This window comes from Phascolarctos cinereus, unplaced genomic scaffold, assembly GCF_003287225.1.
Source record: "Phascolarctos cinereus isolate Bilbo 61053 unplaced genomic scaffold, phaCin_HiC Scaffold_4;HRSCAF=312, whole genome shotgun sequence".
Classification (NCBI taxonomy): Eukaryota; Metazoa; Chordata; class Mammalia; order Diprotodontia; family Phascolarctidae; genus Phascolarctos; species Phascolarctos cinereus.
The window spans coordinates 294,821,393-294,840,542 of NW_027555847.1; the positions used below are offsets into that span (position 1 = coordinate 294,821,393).

Here is a 19,150-nt window from a genome sequence, read left to right on the forward strand (position 1 = left end):
AGAAGTCTGTCCTGCGTTCAGGAAAATAGAAGGGAAGGGGATAAGAGAAGGGGGGAGAGATAGAAGAGAGGACAGACTAAGTGAAGGGATATTCAGAATGCATGCCATCTTGGGGTGGGGGGAGGAGTGAGATGGGGTGAAAATTTGGAACTCAAAATCTTGTGGAAGTAAATATTGAAAACTAAAAATAAATAAATTTATATTAAAAAAACCTCAAAATTCAGAAAGTGCAATGGAGAGATAACATGATATGCATAATTAAGTTGTAACATATTACCTATAAAGACTTACATGTAAGATTTTGTATAAAAAATATCATTTAACGTATGTATGATTAGAAAAGGAGGGATGCTGGTCATGTAGTGAGAATGAATGATAATAGATATACAGCCAAAGTGCTTCATTGTTACCTGTGTAATTAAAAAAATAATTTGAATATTATTGAGAGTTTACCAGCTCCACTTGGCTTGGAACCATTAACCTGCTACCTCTTTAGCAACACAATCTTTCCTCAGTGGTACCATAAATGCTTGCTTCTCCTTTATGGTTTGGAAGTGCTCATGATCAGACTTGGAAATGGTGTTGATAATCCTTAACTCTTGTCTTCTCTAGCCTGAGATGTTTTGTTTGTATCAGCAAGGACTTTCATAGGGTAAAAACATGTTTCTTAATCTGACAACACAGCTTTTCAGCATGATGAAGTTTGGTCACTTCACCATAGTAGACAGAGTGACCTAGAGGCCTAGTGCTGTTATCAGATACATCATAATTAGTGGATATATTGTTTTTGATTTTCCTTCATCTTCCAGACCTGTACAATCTTGGTTATCTTCTTGTTGATCTAGATGCAGTGGTGATATAACCCTTCTGACCAGCCCAGGCCACGTAAGAAAGATGCCAGGCCTCAGTCGGTTTTATGGAGCCAGTGACCCCTTTGTAGTCTTTGCTTTGGTCACTCCCATGTTGTCAGTCATCTCATGGGTACAGTAGACATGAGCACTTGCTTTGTCAGCTTCTCCTTCACCTGGGCCAGTTTTTTCAACTACATTGCCACCATGATTTCTATTAAGTGAGACTTCTGCCTTGGGGGGAGCAGGCACATCTGATATTCCTGTAATGGTCAGAGACGTGGAGCAAAATATGCTTCCTCTTAGAAAGTCAGAGCTTAAAGGGAGTAGTATGCAGGATAGTACTTTGGAGAATGGCAAGCAAATGTTAGAATTTCTGTTTCTACTTTTTCAAAACAAAAACAAAATAGAAAGAAATTAAGCTTTATTAATATATCATGTATAGAATAGCGCTGGTACCTCATATGTCATTTGGTCACAGGGAGTGTATGAAGTATACTGAAGGAGAAGTAATTCTACCATGTAAGGGGCTGACAGCAGGACCCTGACTCATTTGTTTACTTTCATTATGTTGTAGTACATTGCAATTTACTTCTGCCTGGCTTAATGGATTTACAGATTTTATTATCTAGTTTTCACTGACCTAGGAACACAGAAAATAGGCAAGTGATTTTACAAAGATTCCCTCAAAGAAACTGTATTGAAGACAATATTAATAATTTTAGCAAGCACAAACAAGAGAAAAGTGGCAGACTTAACATAGTTCTTTGTCAACAAAATTATGAGATTAAAAGCACTGACAGTCTAACTAGATATGACAAGTTGACCAAAAAGATAGAAATTTTCAAGATTACTTGAAATACAGATTTACATCCACTGTCATTTAACAGTGAACCTCACCTTGAAATATTAGCTAATAAATGATAGAATGAATTACAATTAGTACAATTAAAATAGCTTTTTTTTATTTTAGAAAATTATTTATGTCACCCATTTTAAAGTGTCATGTGTATACTTAAAAAAACCTGAAAGTAGAATTTTCTTTTCTTTTTCTTAAATGAATTTTTATTTATGTCTTTTATTTGACCTTATCTATCTTTCCCATTGAACTATAGTTCCCTTTCCCAGAGAGCTCTCTCATATAATAAAGTATGAATGAAGGAAGAAAAGGAAAAAAATGAGAAAACTAAACAACACAAAGAAAGGCCAGTATAGTATTTAATATGCCCTGTGTAAATCACTTAGTTTCTACTTGCCCCATTTTCTCAACTGTAAAGTGGCGATAAGAATAGCATCTACATCAAAGTGTTTTTGTGAGGATTAAATGAGATATTTGTAAAGCTCTTAGCACAATGCCTGACACGTAGTAGGTGCTGTATGAATGCTTATTCTCTCCCCTTCTTCCTTCTGCAGATGAGAGGTGGAGTAGGAGGGAATTAGTGATGGTAAATGTCTTCTTATGACTCTAACTGGGGACCAAGCTTGATCATTATAATTTCGTAGAATTCAGTTTTGAATGTTTTCTACTTGCTCTTTTCAGTTACATTGTTGTAGTTGTTGTTTATTGTTTTCTTGGTTTTTCTTATTTCACTTTGCTTCAATTCAAATACAATCAATTCTGCTATAATACTATATATGCTTTCCAAAAGAACTGCAAAAATGTGCAATAAAATCCAAAAGGCTTTTGGAGAAAATGGAGTTAAGGACCTAACACTCAAAAATTTCACCTGGGATATAAAAAAAGAAGAAAGATTGGAACCTAGTAAAAACAGTGACACAGTTTTATGCTTGTTAAATGGTTAAGAAATACATAAATACTATAACAAATTGTGGTGATGTCTGTGACCTCAGACTGCTGCTCCAACTCTAGAGTCTGGGACACCCTCAGTGATGGTGGAAGGTGTGGGAGGGAGAACTGATGACATAGTTTTCCTCAGCTTATAGATCCCAGTATACCAGAATACATAAAATAAACATGGGACTTTTTGAAAAAGACTTGAAGTTTGTTTGTGAAAGTGGGTATCATAGGGGTTGCAGCTTGTGAATTACTGTGAAGTGATGCAGTTTTCTGTGTTCTCTAGAGGTTTTCTCAAGGAACAAATTTCACATAAGCAAACACAAAATTTGAATTAAGCTAAAATCATTCCCTAATCTATCAATCAAGTTGGAACAAATTTGCATTTTCCAAACAAGCATTATAGCAGACCTGACTATGTCTTTCATACTTCCCTGTATTCATCATGTTTGTTGTTTCTTACGTAACAGTCACATTATATTACATTACATTCGTGTATTATAAATTTATTTAGCCATCCCCCAATCTACTTTGTTTCCAGTTCTTTGCTACTACAAAAAGTGCTGCTATAAATATTTTGGAACCTTTCTTTTTGTCATTGACCGCTTTGGATATATTCCTAGAGCGAAGGACGAACAACAACAATAGGTGTGGAATTTTGGGGCAAAAGGTTGTGGTTATTTTATGGGTACTTCTTTGCATGATTACAGATTTCTTTGCAGAATGGTTATACCTGCTTGTAGCTTTACTGACAGTGTATTGATGTGCCCACCTTTCCACAGCTCCTCCAAGACTATTTCTATCTTTTGTCATCTTTGACAATTTACTGATTATGCAGTGAAACTTCAGGGTTGTTTTGATTTAAATATCTCTGAGTGGTTTGGAACATTCTTATATGTAAATGTTAATAATTCACAGCTATTGACACAGGCATCAAGAAAGTGTTAAGGATGCAGCAGTTGTTGACTCTGTGACAATAACTTGACTTTGCAGATCTACACTAACCCGCCCCTAAGTTGCCTCACCTGATTATTTTTACTTTCCTTCCAAACAGTTATCACAAAGTAATGATAAAACAGCTTGGCATCTCCCTGTCTTTGTCTTATGTCTACTGGCTTGTGCCCTCCTCAGGCACACGTAATAACTGCTGCTTTGTTTCTTTACATATGAACTGCCCTACCTTCCTGAGTGTAGTAATACCATGTCTTGAACATATTTTATCACCAGCTAGGGCTGACCTATTCTCTTGTACATGGTAGGTGCTAAATAAGTATTTGTTGAATAATTTAAGGAAAAAGTTGTTCTGCCTCTTTTTGATGAACACAATTTCTTAAGTTTCTGCCATTATACCTGATTTATAGGATGCCAGCTCTCCCATCTTTAATTGAACAAACATTTCTTAAATATCGTGGTAATCAGTCAGCAAATATAAAGAATGTAATAATCTTTATTTGCAAGAATATTACATTCTAATAGGGAAAACAAGTTCCTATATAAATATAGACAGCATAAATATAAAGAGAACAAATACAATTATAGAGAAAGTTGTTAAATTCAAAGTAGTTTGGGAGGGAGGGCACTAGCACTTTTGGGAAGGGATCAGGAAAAGCTGTATGTAGAAGGTGATGCTTGAACTATATCTTGAAAGAAGGAACTGATTCTGTGAGGTGGAAGTGAAAGGGGAGGGCATTCTAGGTAGAGAGATGGCTAATACAAAGGCGTGGAGATAGGAGAGAGGGTACTGTGTGTGAGAAATAAAGAGAAGGCTAGTTTGTCTTGACCACAGAATGAGGAAAGGAAAGTCATATATAAATTTAGAAAGATAGTTGGGGTCAGATTGGGAAGGACTTTAAAAGATAAACAGAGGAGTATATTTCACCTTAGAGGCAATAGAGAGCCGCTGGCATTGTTTGAGTAGGTATGGACACGATCATAACTGCGTGTAAGGAAAATCACTTTGGTAGCAGTGGAGAAGAAGGCCTGGAGTGTGTGTGTGGGAGAGATTTGAGGTGGGGAGGCCAGTTAGGAGGGTTTTGTAATAACCTAGGACAGAAATGGTGGGGTGCCTTTTGACCAGTGGTCTTAACAGAACAAACAGTTTAATGGCAGATTGTCTTGTATTTTACAAGGGATTGGGTTGCCATTTAGTAGCCTCTTCCATATACATAAAGGATATACTACTTTTCTTCTACTAGACCTGTTTATTTGCCTTTCCTTTTTAATATAAGATTGTTACTGAGATGATTAAATAGATATTTTCAAGATTTGCTTTTGAAAGGCACTATCATTTTAATGTAAATTAAACACAATGAATTATGTGACTTCAGTTTGTACTGAGCTAGAATGTGGTGCTATATCTAAACAAAAGAATACTATTTACATTTTTAGATTGTTTCCTTTTATAGAGAAACAAGCACATTTGTAAATATGCATATGTGTTTTGTTCTGTATACATATAACTTTAAAAAACATAAAACTATAGCTTTTCCTTAAATTTTGTTATGTTCTACACATTTTTTAAGCTAACTTTTTTTGGTGAGAATTCCAAAGTAGAAGCCTCTATTTTCAGTATATATCTTTTGGGATTGAGTGGTAGGATATAACAGATTTCTGATAAATAGTTTTATCTGAAAGACTAGATATTTAGACATGGTCATTCCAAATAATAAGGAAAACAATATGAATTCAGCATGCAACTCTGATCTTTTTTTTACAACTGTCTCCTTTATATCAGCCATGAATTACTATTAAACAAAAAATTTATAATGAGTCTAGAATTCTCACAAGAGAGAGATTTGAGTTTCTGTGCTCTTGCATATATTTTACTTATTCAACTTGACTTGGATCTTAAGAATGAATAAACTGTTAATCTACCTAAACAAGAGAATTGCAGTAATTGGGTGTGCTCATAAGCCTTTTTCTTGAATAATAGATTGAAATACATTTGCTACTAATTTGTAGGTATAGACATAATTTTCATTCCTGGACATAGTGATACAGTTTAAAGAAATTGAGAATTACTGAGCTTCAATACATTGTAGGTACTCTCTGCATTTCCTTCAAATAAATGCATCAGATGCTACAGGCTGGTAGTTTCCAGTAGCATTTTATTGATTGCTGTATATGTGTGTGAAATAGGGAGTTAAAATAATAACATGACAGTGATTTGAATTATAAGGCAACATAACTTTAGTAACTGTAATTAATGTATGTGTGCATAAAATGCTGTTCTCATGAGAACTTTTCTTTTTTCACGTAAATAATTTTATTATACGTTCATTTTAGATTTTAGTCGTAAACTTAGGTAAATTGCCATGAAGGAAGGGAATGGAATAAGCATTTATTTAGCTCTTATTATGTGTCAGGCACTGTGCTAAATACTTTACACATATTTAGTTTGATCTTCTAGCAACTCTGTGAGGTCAATGCTGCACTTATCCTCAGTTGAGGAAATTGAGTCAAAAAGATGTTAAGTGACTTGCCCAGAGTCACACAGCTAGAGCGTATATGAAGTCAGATTTGAGCTTGCATCTTTCTTACTCCAATCCTAGCACTCTATCCACTCTCCTACCTCACTGCCCCACTGCCACCCTCAGGACAGGGTGTATGTGTATAATGTACAGATTCGTTTTAAGAATGAACAGCCACTTCCCATCAAAAAAAGCCCACAAAATCTTCTGTAGTTTAAAAATGTACTTCTGAGAAAAATAAGTGGTTATTTCTTTTATATTGCAATGTAATATTCTAACAACTGTTCTAAGGAATAAGGAAAAAGAGACCTGTTCCAAAATACATATCTCATTTTGATTACATTATAGAAAAATGCATTAAACACTGATGTGTTTTTCTTTGACTTAGAATTATATATGTAGTTTACCAGAAGTAGAAATAACAGTGCATAACAGATAGGTAAATCACATCAATTCTGTTGTAATCTGATGTCAGTATTATCCTGGAGACCTTGCAATATGTTCTTCTCATAGATAAGTTACATCCTTCTTGTGCTCGCTGCCTTGAGGTTTCCCACCAGAACCTCAAAGAGGCTGACATATTTGTTTCTTACCTTGGAAGACAAACTTCACAATTAGCTTTCCATCATCATCTTTTGTTTCCCAATCATTTTATTTTTTGAACCAAGAGATTAATTTTATGTTCCACATTCATTGTGGTCTTCCAGTCCTAAGTTACTCATTCATTCAATTCCCCCTCTCCCCTTCCTTTCTTCAAAAGGAATTGTGGTGACTTCATAGACCAAGTTATCTTCTGCATTCTCTCAGGCAATGTTCAAGTTAAGTCTTATCATTGCTATATGAATAGTTTTTGTTATTCCTGATTTCGAGTTCATTTCTCAATCTAGACCACATCTATTTTTGTCTTAGAGTAGACCAATAAAAAATAAAACTTAATAGAATACATATAATAATTTCTTTATTTTCCCTGCTTGAAGGTAATTGATTGTCTCCCTCACAAAATCTTTTATCCTTTTCTATTCTTAATGATTAAAAAAAAAAGACTTCTTTGATGACGTGGGCAGTAACTTTGGGTTCTCAGAGAACCAGTCTTAATGAGCCAATCTCAATGAGCCAGTGTCAGTGGCAGATTTTGTCTATTGTCTTGAGGATTGACCTTTGCAGAGGCTTTTCACCTGAAGGCTGGCTACCAAGTAGGAATTAAAAAAATTTTTAGATCCATGAAATAGACAAAAATAATAATTAATTCCAAAATTAATTTCCATTGTATATTCCTTTGTATTGTCATATTAACAGGGTATAGATAACTCTAGTTTTAGAGTAAGCCACAGGAAAAGGGAATTCTTAATACTACAGATGTTATAGGGAGTCAAATAAAGAATCTTTCAGAATTTATTGTAAAGATTAATAGGCTTTAGCTTTAATAGTCCTTAATATTAATGTCTTTCTGAAAATAATTTCTTATTCATGAATAGTATGAATTTTGGGTAATCTTAAATAAGTTGTATATATAATATGTATGCATATTATATATCATGTCATATAATATAATATGCATACATATTACATATGTAATAACAGTAGAGAGAAAGAATCTGATGAGCTTGGTTGAATGGTGTTAATATTTTCTGTAGAGATCTAAATAATACTCAGAAAAGATGATCGTAGTAATAGGAACAGAAAGAAAATAAAGAACTGAAGTCTATTGGGGAAGAGCTATTTGGTAAATAAGTCATAGCAAGAATTAGTGCTGACAGTTGGTTAAAAGCAAGTTGAGAATTTATAATACAGTCAAGTCTGTAATATAATCAACAAGTAATACAATCAGTTTGTAATACAGTCAATACAAATCAATATAATTTGTAATACATCAAGTCTATATGATGACAAAATAATTAGGAACAAACCAATACATACTTTAATGATTATTTCTTTGAGGTAGAATTGAATATATCCAGTGAAACATTTGCTTAAATATTTGTTTCAGACTGTTATATTCTAAACCAACTTAAATCATTTCCAGTTAAAACAATTAATACCTAAACAGAAGAGACAAAAATGCTGCTGTTCTGGACTGTAGTGTTCAAGTTGGTGAGTACATTCAGGCTTGTCTAATTGTCAGATGTCCTCTTTTAGTGGGCCATTTTTAATGAGTCAGGTTGTTCCCTACTGTCAATAGACCATATGTAAATCACATATAGAGCAACAGACTGGAGACAAAAGTCCTCAACCTGCTGGAGTGGGTGTCCACTCCTCCACACAAAGAATTTTAAGAGATGATGTTAAAAATAAAGAGTTTTATGACAGTTACAAATAAACTCAATTTACATAAAATTTGGAATAGCAAAAATTTGAAGAACCAAATTAATTTGTTAGGCATTACACCATCTCTTACAGTTAAAACTTTTCTGGCCTTCTATGCCATTATTTTGCTTTTATCACATAGACTATTTCTGCTTTAAAAAAAAGTCATTGAAGCATTTGATGTATGTAAAGGGGCATTATTGGTACCATGAAAGTAACATTGATTTTGAAATTAGGTAATTAGAATATGAGGCCCACCTCTGATATTTGCTACGTGACTTGACCTTGAGTAAGTAATTTTCTGAACCTTATATTCCATATCTATAAGATTGGGAAATAATTTCAAGAACTATGAAGTACCATTTAATATTTGGTGCTTTAAGGATTATCCTAGGTAATGGAGAAGATATAATCATTAGCTTGTATGTTTCCTGACCTCCTTCTACTTAATCTAGTTACAAGAAATGGCACAACACAAATAATTAGTATACAAAACAATTAGTGATAAAAACGTAAGGAAAACCTCCAAACAAAGTGCTGTCTGGGGCCCAAGGAAGAAAAAGTCTTCAGTAAATGGAGGGATTTGGAAAGGCTTCATGAAGAAGAGTTGGGCTTTAAAGGATGGCTGGGAATTCAGAAAGGAGATGAGTTCATTCTAGGCACTAGGAATATCTTTAATGATAGAATGGAAGTACGAAGATGTGGAACTATACAGAAAATGGTATTTGGTTGGAGTGGTGTCAAATACAGAAGGTCCTCAATGACAAGCTAAGGGGTTTGAATTTCCTTGATATGTGGGAGGGAGTTATTGAAGGATTTTAAGCAACAAGAATGATATGGCCAGATCTACCCATAAGGAAGATGATTTTCTAATCGTAATGTGAAAGGCAAATTGGAGGAGGAAGGAGGGAGAAGTAACTTACAGTAGTTCAGGATGGTGGTAATGAGACTTTGTAGTAGGATGGTAGCCATAGGAATAGAATAAAGGTAATAAAGGTGGCAAATGTGTTAAAGATTAAAGTTAGCATTAAGAGAGCTTGGTAACCAAAAGGATGTGAGAAGAGAAGGAGTGAAGAGAATCAAAGGTTGGACCTAGGAAAATGAGTAAATGAAGTTGACCAACAGAAAGAAGGAAGTTAGGAGGGCTAGGTTTTGGGATGATAGGGTCATAGATGAGAGCTGGAAGGGACCTTTGAGACTATCTAGTCTAGTCCTTGTATTTTACAGGTGAAGCTAAGACACCCGAGAGACTTGCAATGACATGAGTAAGAACTGAGCAGGATGAGAAAGTGTGGTATAATCTGTACAGTCTTGGCTTAATGCCATGTATCCTTTATAATATCAGTGCCAATGTCATTCTCACAGGACCTCTCAAACTCAAAGTATCTAAAACACCAGTTCCACCATCTTTCCAGTTTTCTAGGCTCATCATTTTAGAATTACCATTAATTCCTCTTTCTCTCTAACCCTATATATCCAGTCAGTTTTCAGATGTTGCTGTTTCAACCTCCACAGCATCTCCCTCAGCTGACTTTTATTTCTTGTGTAGATTATTGCAATAACCTCCCATTTGGTTTCCTTACTTCTATCTGCTTTGGTTATTTTACCGACTTAGTGCCAAATAGTTTCCTTAAGCGTAGATGTCACTTTCATGCTCAGTCAAGTATAGTGGCTTCCTGTTGCTTTTAGGATAAAATGTAAACTCTCTCTTTGTATTTTAAAATCCTTCACAGCATGGCATCTTTCAAACCTTACTATACATTACTCACCCTCCTGAACTGTGTGGTCCAGCAAACTACCCTTTTGTCTCTTCTGGCTATTCCATCTCCTATATATGCTCCTCTGCCCTGACTATCTTTACCTCATATATCCCATCTCCTCCTGTCATGGAGCACAAGCACCATCTTCTACACAAAGTTTTTCTTGATTCCCTAAATTACTAGTGCTTCTTCTCCCAAACTATCTTGTATTTAACTACTTTGTATTTATTTACATTTATTCACTTTGTATTTATGCCGTATGTGCTTATATACATGCTTATTTCTTCCATTATAATGCAATCTCCTTTAATATAGGAGTTGTTTGCCACTTTTTGAACTTGTTCCCTCAGCACTTAGTTGAAATGCCTAGCACATATTAGGTGCTTAGTGAGTACCTGTTGATTGATTGATAGGTCTATACATGTGAGGGACTTTTGTAGTATAGATTTAGCCTTTTTATTACCTTTGATTTCCTGTTAGAATTTTCTTCCTTTTGAAATCGTGTAATGAGAGGCAGACTGACATGGGGAGAGGGGGGAGTCAGAGAGAGAGGTAAGGGTGGGGGAGAGAGAGAAACAAGGACGCTGGCCTTGAAGCAAGAGAAAACTGGGTTCAGGTCCGTTCTGTGACACAAATTGGCTGCATAAACCTCAACAAAATCATTGAACCCCTTGGCACTCTAGACAACTCTCCAAGATAAGCTTCAGGGTTGATGCTGACTTGCATTGGTAGAGGAACTTGAGGAATTTTTTTCTTCTGAGAGTTCCTTTTATCAATGAAATAACATATCCAGTCCCTATCCTTTTAAATCCTGTAATTGTTTTCAGAAGATTTTTAGAATGAGGTTTTCCTGGGTAATATTTGCAACAATAAAGACTCTTCACATTAAAAACTTGCTTGTCCCTGGCTTATTTCCTCTAATATCTAATAGTCAGTGCTTTGCATGTAGTTAACAATAAATATTTGTTTAATTAAACCAAAACACTTGACATGTCAGAGTCAGAGAGGAGGATTAGGAATGGGAGAAGTAATGACTTCCAAATACTGTCTTTTGTTTTAGTATGTTTTTAGAATCCACTTAAAAATGTTTATCTATTCCTTTCCACAGAATAACTGGATAGTGCTTTTAAGGCTTTTCTTCCCTCTTTTTTTCTCTTTCACCCCCAGCAATGTAACAGATTTTGAGTAATTATTATTTTGATTCATGGCTTGCTTTGTTAAGAATTCAATTTCAAATTATCTTTCTTAACCTAGCTTCCTCCTATCTTTTCAGTGTTCTTATGCCTTATTACCCCCTAAGAAAGGTAAAAAACAATCTCTGACCTCATGGAACTCACAGTTAAATGGGGGAGGCAACATGAAAACAACTATGTAAAAACAAGGCACATATAAATTGGAGATAATCAATAGAGGGAAAGCACTAGCACTCAGAGGACTTAGGAAAGACTTCTTGCAGAAGATGACTTTAATTGGAACTTTAAGGAAGCAAGGGGAAAGGGGAAATTCTGGGAATGGGGGATAGTTAGAGAATGCCTGGAATTGAAAGATGGGAGTATCTTGTGCAGAGAACAGCAAGAAGGCTAATGTCACCTGATACCTTTCTTTGTATTCCTTCTACTTAGCATAGTGCTAGATTAGCTGCATCTTGGTATATGTTTTGTTGACTTGGCTTGCTGTGCCTACTCGTAAACTTCCTTCTATTGAAGTGTAAATGAAGTTGGATTGAAGGTCAACAGACTTTACTAGTGGAGTCTGGTGATTGATTGTTTGCCACTTTTGGTGGTTGATTGTTTGTTCCACCTTCAGTTAGTTTCAGACTTTCTCTTATTAGAGATCTCCATTGCCACAATTTGAAATAAGGCACAACATTTAGAATAGTTCCTAACATGGATAGATACCTACAAGGGCAAGGAGCCATTAACTGAGATGGACTTTTGGGTTATTGATGAAAGTCTGCTGTGTCTGTTTCACTTTCAATTAATTTTAACTTTTCTTTGACTAAATAGTTATTGTGGCCGCTCACCATGAAGAACCTAGAGCCCAGCAAATCATGGGGTTTTACTGTTTTCTTATTTTTGAGTATTCTGTTAGGGTTATCTTACGGGAGGTTTTTTTTTTCCTTCCTTTTGGACTTTTACTGCCTTCACCACTTTTCTTATTGATTTGTGGTAGAGGTAGAGAGAATTGGGATTTGCTAGAATCTTTTGCTCTACCATCTTATCAGAAGTGTTAAGTGACTTGTCCATGAACACAAAAATAGATGATAAGTGGTATAGCCAGGTCTTGAACCAAGCCCAGTTGTCGTTAATCTATACCACATTGTCTGCCTTAAAGAGGTACAGTTCCTCTCTGTTGATTTGTTTTAATTTGTGTTTGGGGGTGAGGGAGGGAGAAGATTTGAGAAAATAAAATGCTTGTTAATTATGAAAAAATAAAACAAAATTTCATGAAAATATATTTTTTTTTGTGTAGAGATAATCCAATTCCTAATGATTAACATAACAGATTTTATAACGGGATGAGCAAGTATGTATTTTGTTTGAGTAAATTATTAATAAGAAGTATGCTTTGTAGACCTTTTGTTAGTTTTCTTGTTCTGTTTTATGTTATAGAATAAAAAAAGGGAGAAAAAGATATTGCTTGCCAAGTAATATGATTTAGCTGAAAACAGTTACTTATTTTGTACATAAACACAAATGAAACATTAGTAAAGTGTAGGAAGATATGATGCCGATTATGGTATAGCATAAATTCAGTTATAGTCTGGAATAGTTGTAAAAGTGCAGGAAAAATTAACTACAGAAGCCAAAGAAAATGAGATTGAGGAGTATGACATGATATGTTCTTAAAAGAGCTACATTTATATAGAATAGAAAAGAAGACTCAAGAGGACTTTGATCAAAGTCTGTAGATCCCCTCAAGGTAACAGTATAAATGAAGGAAGGGAATTATTCATATTCTCTGAAGATTGTGGGAAAGCAGCAGTTGCCTGAAGCGAAGGAAAAAAAGTTTAAGCTGTACATTTAGAAAAACTTCTCAACTTAAATTGAAAGAACAGGTGGACAATAGAATAGACAATGGAAAGTAATCCAAGATGTTTCAGTTACTTAATTTGAGAACTGGTTATGTAGAATGTTGTTGAGGAGAGGGATTACTTTGAGTTTAACATTCTTTCAACATACTTTAATTCAACAGATATTTGTTGATACTTAATGTATATGCAAAACACCATGTATTGAAAAAGAAAAAAGTTAGATTCTGTTCTGATCAGCATTATAATCCAATAGAGGAGAAAAAAATGTCCATAAAATACAGTAAGTATAGAACATTTAATAAACAAAATGTTACAAGAATTCAAGGAGAGAGATATGTTTTTTAGCTAAGAGAATCAGACAGACTTTTCATGGAGAACCTAGAATTTAACCTGAGAATTGAAGATTGGGTAAAATTTCAGCAAGTGGAAGATAGGAATAGAGAATAGTATGAACTAAGGTATAAAGGTAGGAATCAGTAGGCATTTTTTGAGGATTGTAGATTGGATTAATTTGACTGAGTGTAGGTTATGTGAAAGAAGATAATATAAAATAGTTTTGGGACTGTATATTGGAGCTTATATTGGTAGAGGGCCATGAATTCCCACCTAAGGAGATTGGGTTCTGGGAATCATTCAGTCAACAAACATTAAGAGCTTACTAGATGTTAAAAGCTAACTATATGTTACCATATGTTAAAATATGATCAGAACTGTGCATTAGGAATACTAATCTTGTAGTTCAAGTTGTGTAGGATGTTGTAAAGTGGGGAGAGAATAGAGGCAGATATACTAGGTAGGAGTCTGTTTTAGTAAATGGTAGCTGAGATCTTTGATTAGGATGTTGATGGTGGGAATAGAATGTAGAGAATAGGTGTGAATTCTAGGAATTGTTCACAGGATAAGTATATCTATCTATCTGTCTGTCTATCTATCTATCTCTATCTCTATCTCTATCTCTATCTCTATCTCTATCTCTATCTCTATCTCTATCTCTATCTCTATCTCTATCTCTATCTATCTCTATCTCTATCTCTATCTCTATCTATCTCTATCTCTATCTCTATCTATATCTATTTAGAGGTGAGAGGTATGTTTGAGGTCATCTAGTCCAACCCCTTTCAATTAGATTTGAGGAAACTAAGGCTAAGGGGAAAAAAATGATTTGTCTGAGATCATGAAGGTATTAAGTAGAATATATAAATTTCAGAGCCATTTCCTAATGGGTGTGGTCAAAGAATAAAAACAAACTCTTTAAAAGGAGAATTATAAAACCATTAACAACCATATGAAATATAGCTCCAAATCACTCTATAAAATAAGAAGGAATCACAATAATATTGTGCTTTCTCATGTCTAGTAAATTGGCTAAGATGGCAAAAAATGTTAATAGTTATTGTAAAAGGGGTCATGTGTAGAAAGGCAGGTACACTAATATGCTATTGCTAATTAGTCTTCCCATTATGGAAAGATAGTATTATTACAGGATCATATATTAACAGATTGACTGAATTGTTCATATCTTTTGATCCAGATATCTCATTGCTAGGAATATACTCCTTTTCATCAAAGATAAAAGAAAAGTTCCGTATATACCAAAATATTTATAGCTACACTTTTTGTAGTAGCAGAGAACTGGAAACAAAGTAGATAGAAGCCCATTGATTGGAGAATGGCTAAACAGATTGTGGTATATGAATGTGATAGAATATTACTATGCGTTGAGAAACATATGAAGAATAGTGAGGCATGAGAAGACATAAATTTATGCAAAGTGAAGTAAGTAGAACCAGGAAAAATATACGTAATGATAATAACATAAATGGAAGGAAAAGCAAAAAAAAATATTAAAACTGAATACTGTATAATTGTAATGACTGGGAGGTGGGTGACTATGTATATAGAATGTTTGTAAATATGTTTGGAATTGATTGATTTGTTGCTTTAGATTTACTTAACTGCTTTATTCCTTTCCTTTTTAATCCTTTGCTATAAAGGATGTCTCTCTGAATTGGAAAGAAGATGGGGATATATTGGGAAATAAAGGTGATGTAAAAACATAATATATCAATAAAAATTTTATAGTCAACTTTATCTTGAAGGGACAGATTTATATATATATGTATATATGTGTGTATATACAAATATGCACACATATATGTGTTTGTGTTTATTATTTGCTAGGTGGCAGACTATTGGCATATATTTTCAAACTGTACCTAGTTTTGTATGGATGTGTATGTAACATTGTAAATAAAGTAGAGGAAATGAAAGCAGGTGGGGCTTTTAAGGATTTTGTAAGTGGGAGAAGAGATATAGGGTGATAGCTTGAAAACTAGCATCAAGTGAAGTTTTTTTAAGGATGAGGCAAATGTTTGCATGTCTGTAAGCAATAGTGAGGGAGCCAGTGGATGGGGAGAGATTGGAGAGAGATAGAAGAACAAAGAAGTGAGAATGAGGAAATGTGAGGTATAGAATTGGGAAGAACAAACTCATGATGGATGACCTTGAGAGGAAGGGAAAGAGGAGGTAATATTGTTTGGTAGAAGAGAATGTTTGCAACAAATATCAAGAGACATTTACAGAAAGAGCAAAAGGGTCTTTGTGCATCTATGAGTGAGGGCCCTGTTGAGATTAGATAGCAAATTACTACTTGCTTTTGGAATTGCTTTATTCTGTTGTATTATTTTTCATGGTCCCAATATCTGGAACATGTATACACCTTTAAAACTTGGTGCTTCTGTATTATCTTACAAGCTTTGTAAAATTTGAGCAGATTTTTACCAGCATAGAGCTAGAAGGAAACTTGGGAATTACTGATTTCTATTCCTGGTTACCTCACTGATTGCTGACTGATTCTGACTGGTCTTTCTGTGGTCTTCATTTTTTTTTTCTCTTATAAATTGTGGCACCCATCCTTTCCATCTATGCACCTCATGAAGGTATATCGAGGATTAATGAGATGATGGACCTGATCCTACAAGCAAGAAGAGTGAATTGCTCACTGTTGTGAAGGTGCATTAACTTTCTGAGCCGCTAGGGAACCATTTAGCAAATTATCTCTTTCAATTCAGTTAAATGGTAGCCTGTGGCCTGAAATAATTGATAAACCTCTAAAAAGTGAGTAGTTTTCAGGCAGTACTAGGTCTTATTTCTGTAAATTACTTTGAAATTTTTTGGATGATAGGTATTCTATAAGTAGAGCTACCATAAAATGTATTAAACTTTAGGTAGAATCAACTACCTTTAAATATTTTACCACTATTTCCATTATATGTGCATAATTTAAAAATTCTTTTGGGTATTGACTCATGTATGATTCAGGCATTTTAACTGTCCTTTCTAGGCCTTGTTAACATTTTGAGGTGCTGGCTACAAGAAAGAGAACCTAAGATAAGTCTCAAACTTGGATCTTCTTTGTAGGTATAATGAGCTAACACCCCAGCCATTTGGCTCGCCCATTGATCTTATTTTAGAGGGGGAAAAAGCTTTTCAGTGGAATGGGATTATTTTACTTTAGCAGTTTTCTGTGTTATAAAGTTTAATTGCTAGTTTAAGTGAACAGAAGTAAATTCGTGCCCATATGGTGTTAAAGCATGTTAACTTTAAGGGAGAAAAATAATATGAATAATGCTTAGAGATGCTTTTCTATGCCAGAAACAAAAGTGTATCATTCTTGAAAATATGTTGTCACTTAAATATACCTATACCAAGAAAGGATAATGTTTTTTAAAGTTTTCATTCCTAAAACATGGCCTCTTCTAAGAGAAGAGAAAGCTTTGTAGCTCTTTGATGATTTTGTAAGCTTCAGATGAACTGAGCACATAATCTATTGTGAATTTCTTGTACTTCTATTGGTATCATTAAATACAGACATACTGTATTCAGAATCATTTAGTTGTCATCACTATTACTGATAGTTGGTGAATTAGTTCATGTTAAGTAGAATATCTTATTAAATGTGACATTTCCCAAATTAGTTGAGTTATGAACTTGATTATTAAAATTTACCCTTTTATGTTCATCTGGTGTGTTGATTTGAGCCAATGTCCTTTTGCATTAATCTTTATTTCTCTGATGCCTAGAAAAATACTTTAGCCTTATCTAGGTAAACTTTTATGCAAATGATCTCACAGTTTGTTGTAAATATACAGTTTGTTTGGACATGCAAATCTTTTCATCCATAAGATTGCATCCTGTTAGAGCCAGAAGAAAGATGTAATCTATGTTGCTCTTATGTATTTTTCATTCCCTTTTTTTCCCCTGATCCTTCAAAATCAATTGCTGTTTTATTTTGGAAAAACAGAAATGAAAATTAAATTGATTCTTTCCTCTAATAGTTAAAAAGAAAATTTGGAGGTTCTTTAAAAATATGTTAGTGAATTTTTCCCTCATTTGCCCTCAACCCATTATTCTTTAGTGTTTTGTTTCCTCCATGTGTATTTATTAAAAATTGTTCAACTGCTTCCCAACCTAAACATTCGCAAAAGAACAAAATTGTGTTGTTCTTTAGTCTGCTGAGCAGTGCCTTGCTGTGAAGCATTTGGACACTGTGTGAAAGATGTTGGTGAGGACACTCAGGAGTAGCAGCTTTGAGGAGGAATAGGAAGTCAGGTTGGGGGATGAATTGAGCCTCTTGCCTTATCTGAGGGAAGAAGAATGCTTGAGGAAGCCTTTAAGGACAACTGAGGGATTAGACCTCATGTCTTAGGAGGCGCATTGATAGGGTACCCCTCATTCTCAGTTCTGAGTGTTTCCAGGTATTTATCATCTTCTTAGGCATCCAAGAGCAGGGACAAAGCTCTTTCACCATTGGGGCCAGGTAACTCTTGTGGTCATCACTGGCATCCAAGTTTTGGATGTCTTCTTCAATTAGGAGACAGGCCACTTTGTCACCCATGGCTCTTAGATGGTACTTTCCACGTAGCCAGTGTTTGTCCCAGGGATCAGCCGTATGCTTAAAGAATTTGAGTGCTTGTTAAAGATCTTCTTTCTGGGGCCCCCATCCCATGGGCCTTGTTGGCTCTAGATCCCAACACAGAGTTGATGGATTCATTCAGATGGCTGGATCCCAGTTAAGATGCTCCCACTGAATTGCTTTACGGATTTTGGTTTCTATTCCATGCCTGAGATTGTTCTGTCATTCGCCAAAATGTTTCCTGGAGGTTGTCCCTTTTTCTTTTTAGGAATGGGACTTCCTCAGTGGGCATATTTCTCATCTGCTTGCCAGCCGTGCTTCATCCCAGGATATTCATGAGTCTATCTGGGTGTCATTTTCCCTTCATCTGAAAACAGCAGCTTAACCTGTTCCAGGCAATTGCTACAGGCTTCTGAAATATGTTGCATGTCAACCACATCCTGTCCAACATTGTTTGTGATGGCTAGTGCTACCTTCTGAAAGAACTTTATGTACTTGCTTAAGACTTTCTGAATCTTCTCATTTTTCAGTGAGCTGTAGGACAGCTTGGTCTGTAAAGATAGCAGGTCTCAGCATCTTAGAGATCTGGGAGCTGCTGATGTTCGGTCATAATGTTCCAGGATTTCATGACCACCAACTGCACCTTGCATGCTTGTCCTGCTCAGTTCCTAGGGGATGCTCCACATGCAAGGGGCTGCCATGATTGCCTTTCTTCTAGATCACTGCCCGGCCTGTTGCCATTGTTGCGCCTATCTTCCCAGTCTCTCAATCCTACTCTTTAAGTTTCAAGAACATTTTGTTAAAATAATTATAAGGGAAAATAGTCTTAAAAATCATGTTTGGCTGTTATGTCATAGGCAGATGGGCCTGCTTGTTATACCCTTTGTGTTATGTCTTTTTATGAATTTGTGAATCTTTTTTTCAAAATTTTAAAGGGAAAAATGAGGAAGTTGCTACTTTTCCAAACCATTTTCTCCTGCAACATTTACTATTGTGAATTTCTTTTTAGGCTTTTCTGCACTGT

The 19,150-nt window shown here is 34.9% G+C and overlaps 1 protein-coding gene and 1 pseudogene across 10 annotated transcripts in view; one reads left to right on the forward strand and one right to left on the reverse strand.

Moving 5' to 3' along the window:
• Positions 1-19,150, forward strand: part of ARB2A (ARB2 cotranscriptional regulator A) — a 484,742-nt gene that overhangs the window by 81,391 nt on the left and 384,201 nt on the right. The gene's annotated exons all lie outside the window — the stretch shown is intronic.
• LOC144457181 (deoxynucleotidyltransferase terminal-interacting protein 1 pseudogene) lies at positions 17,909-18,867 on the reverse strand (annotated as a pseudogene).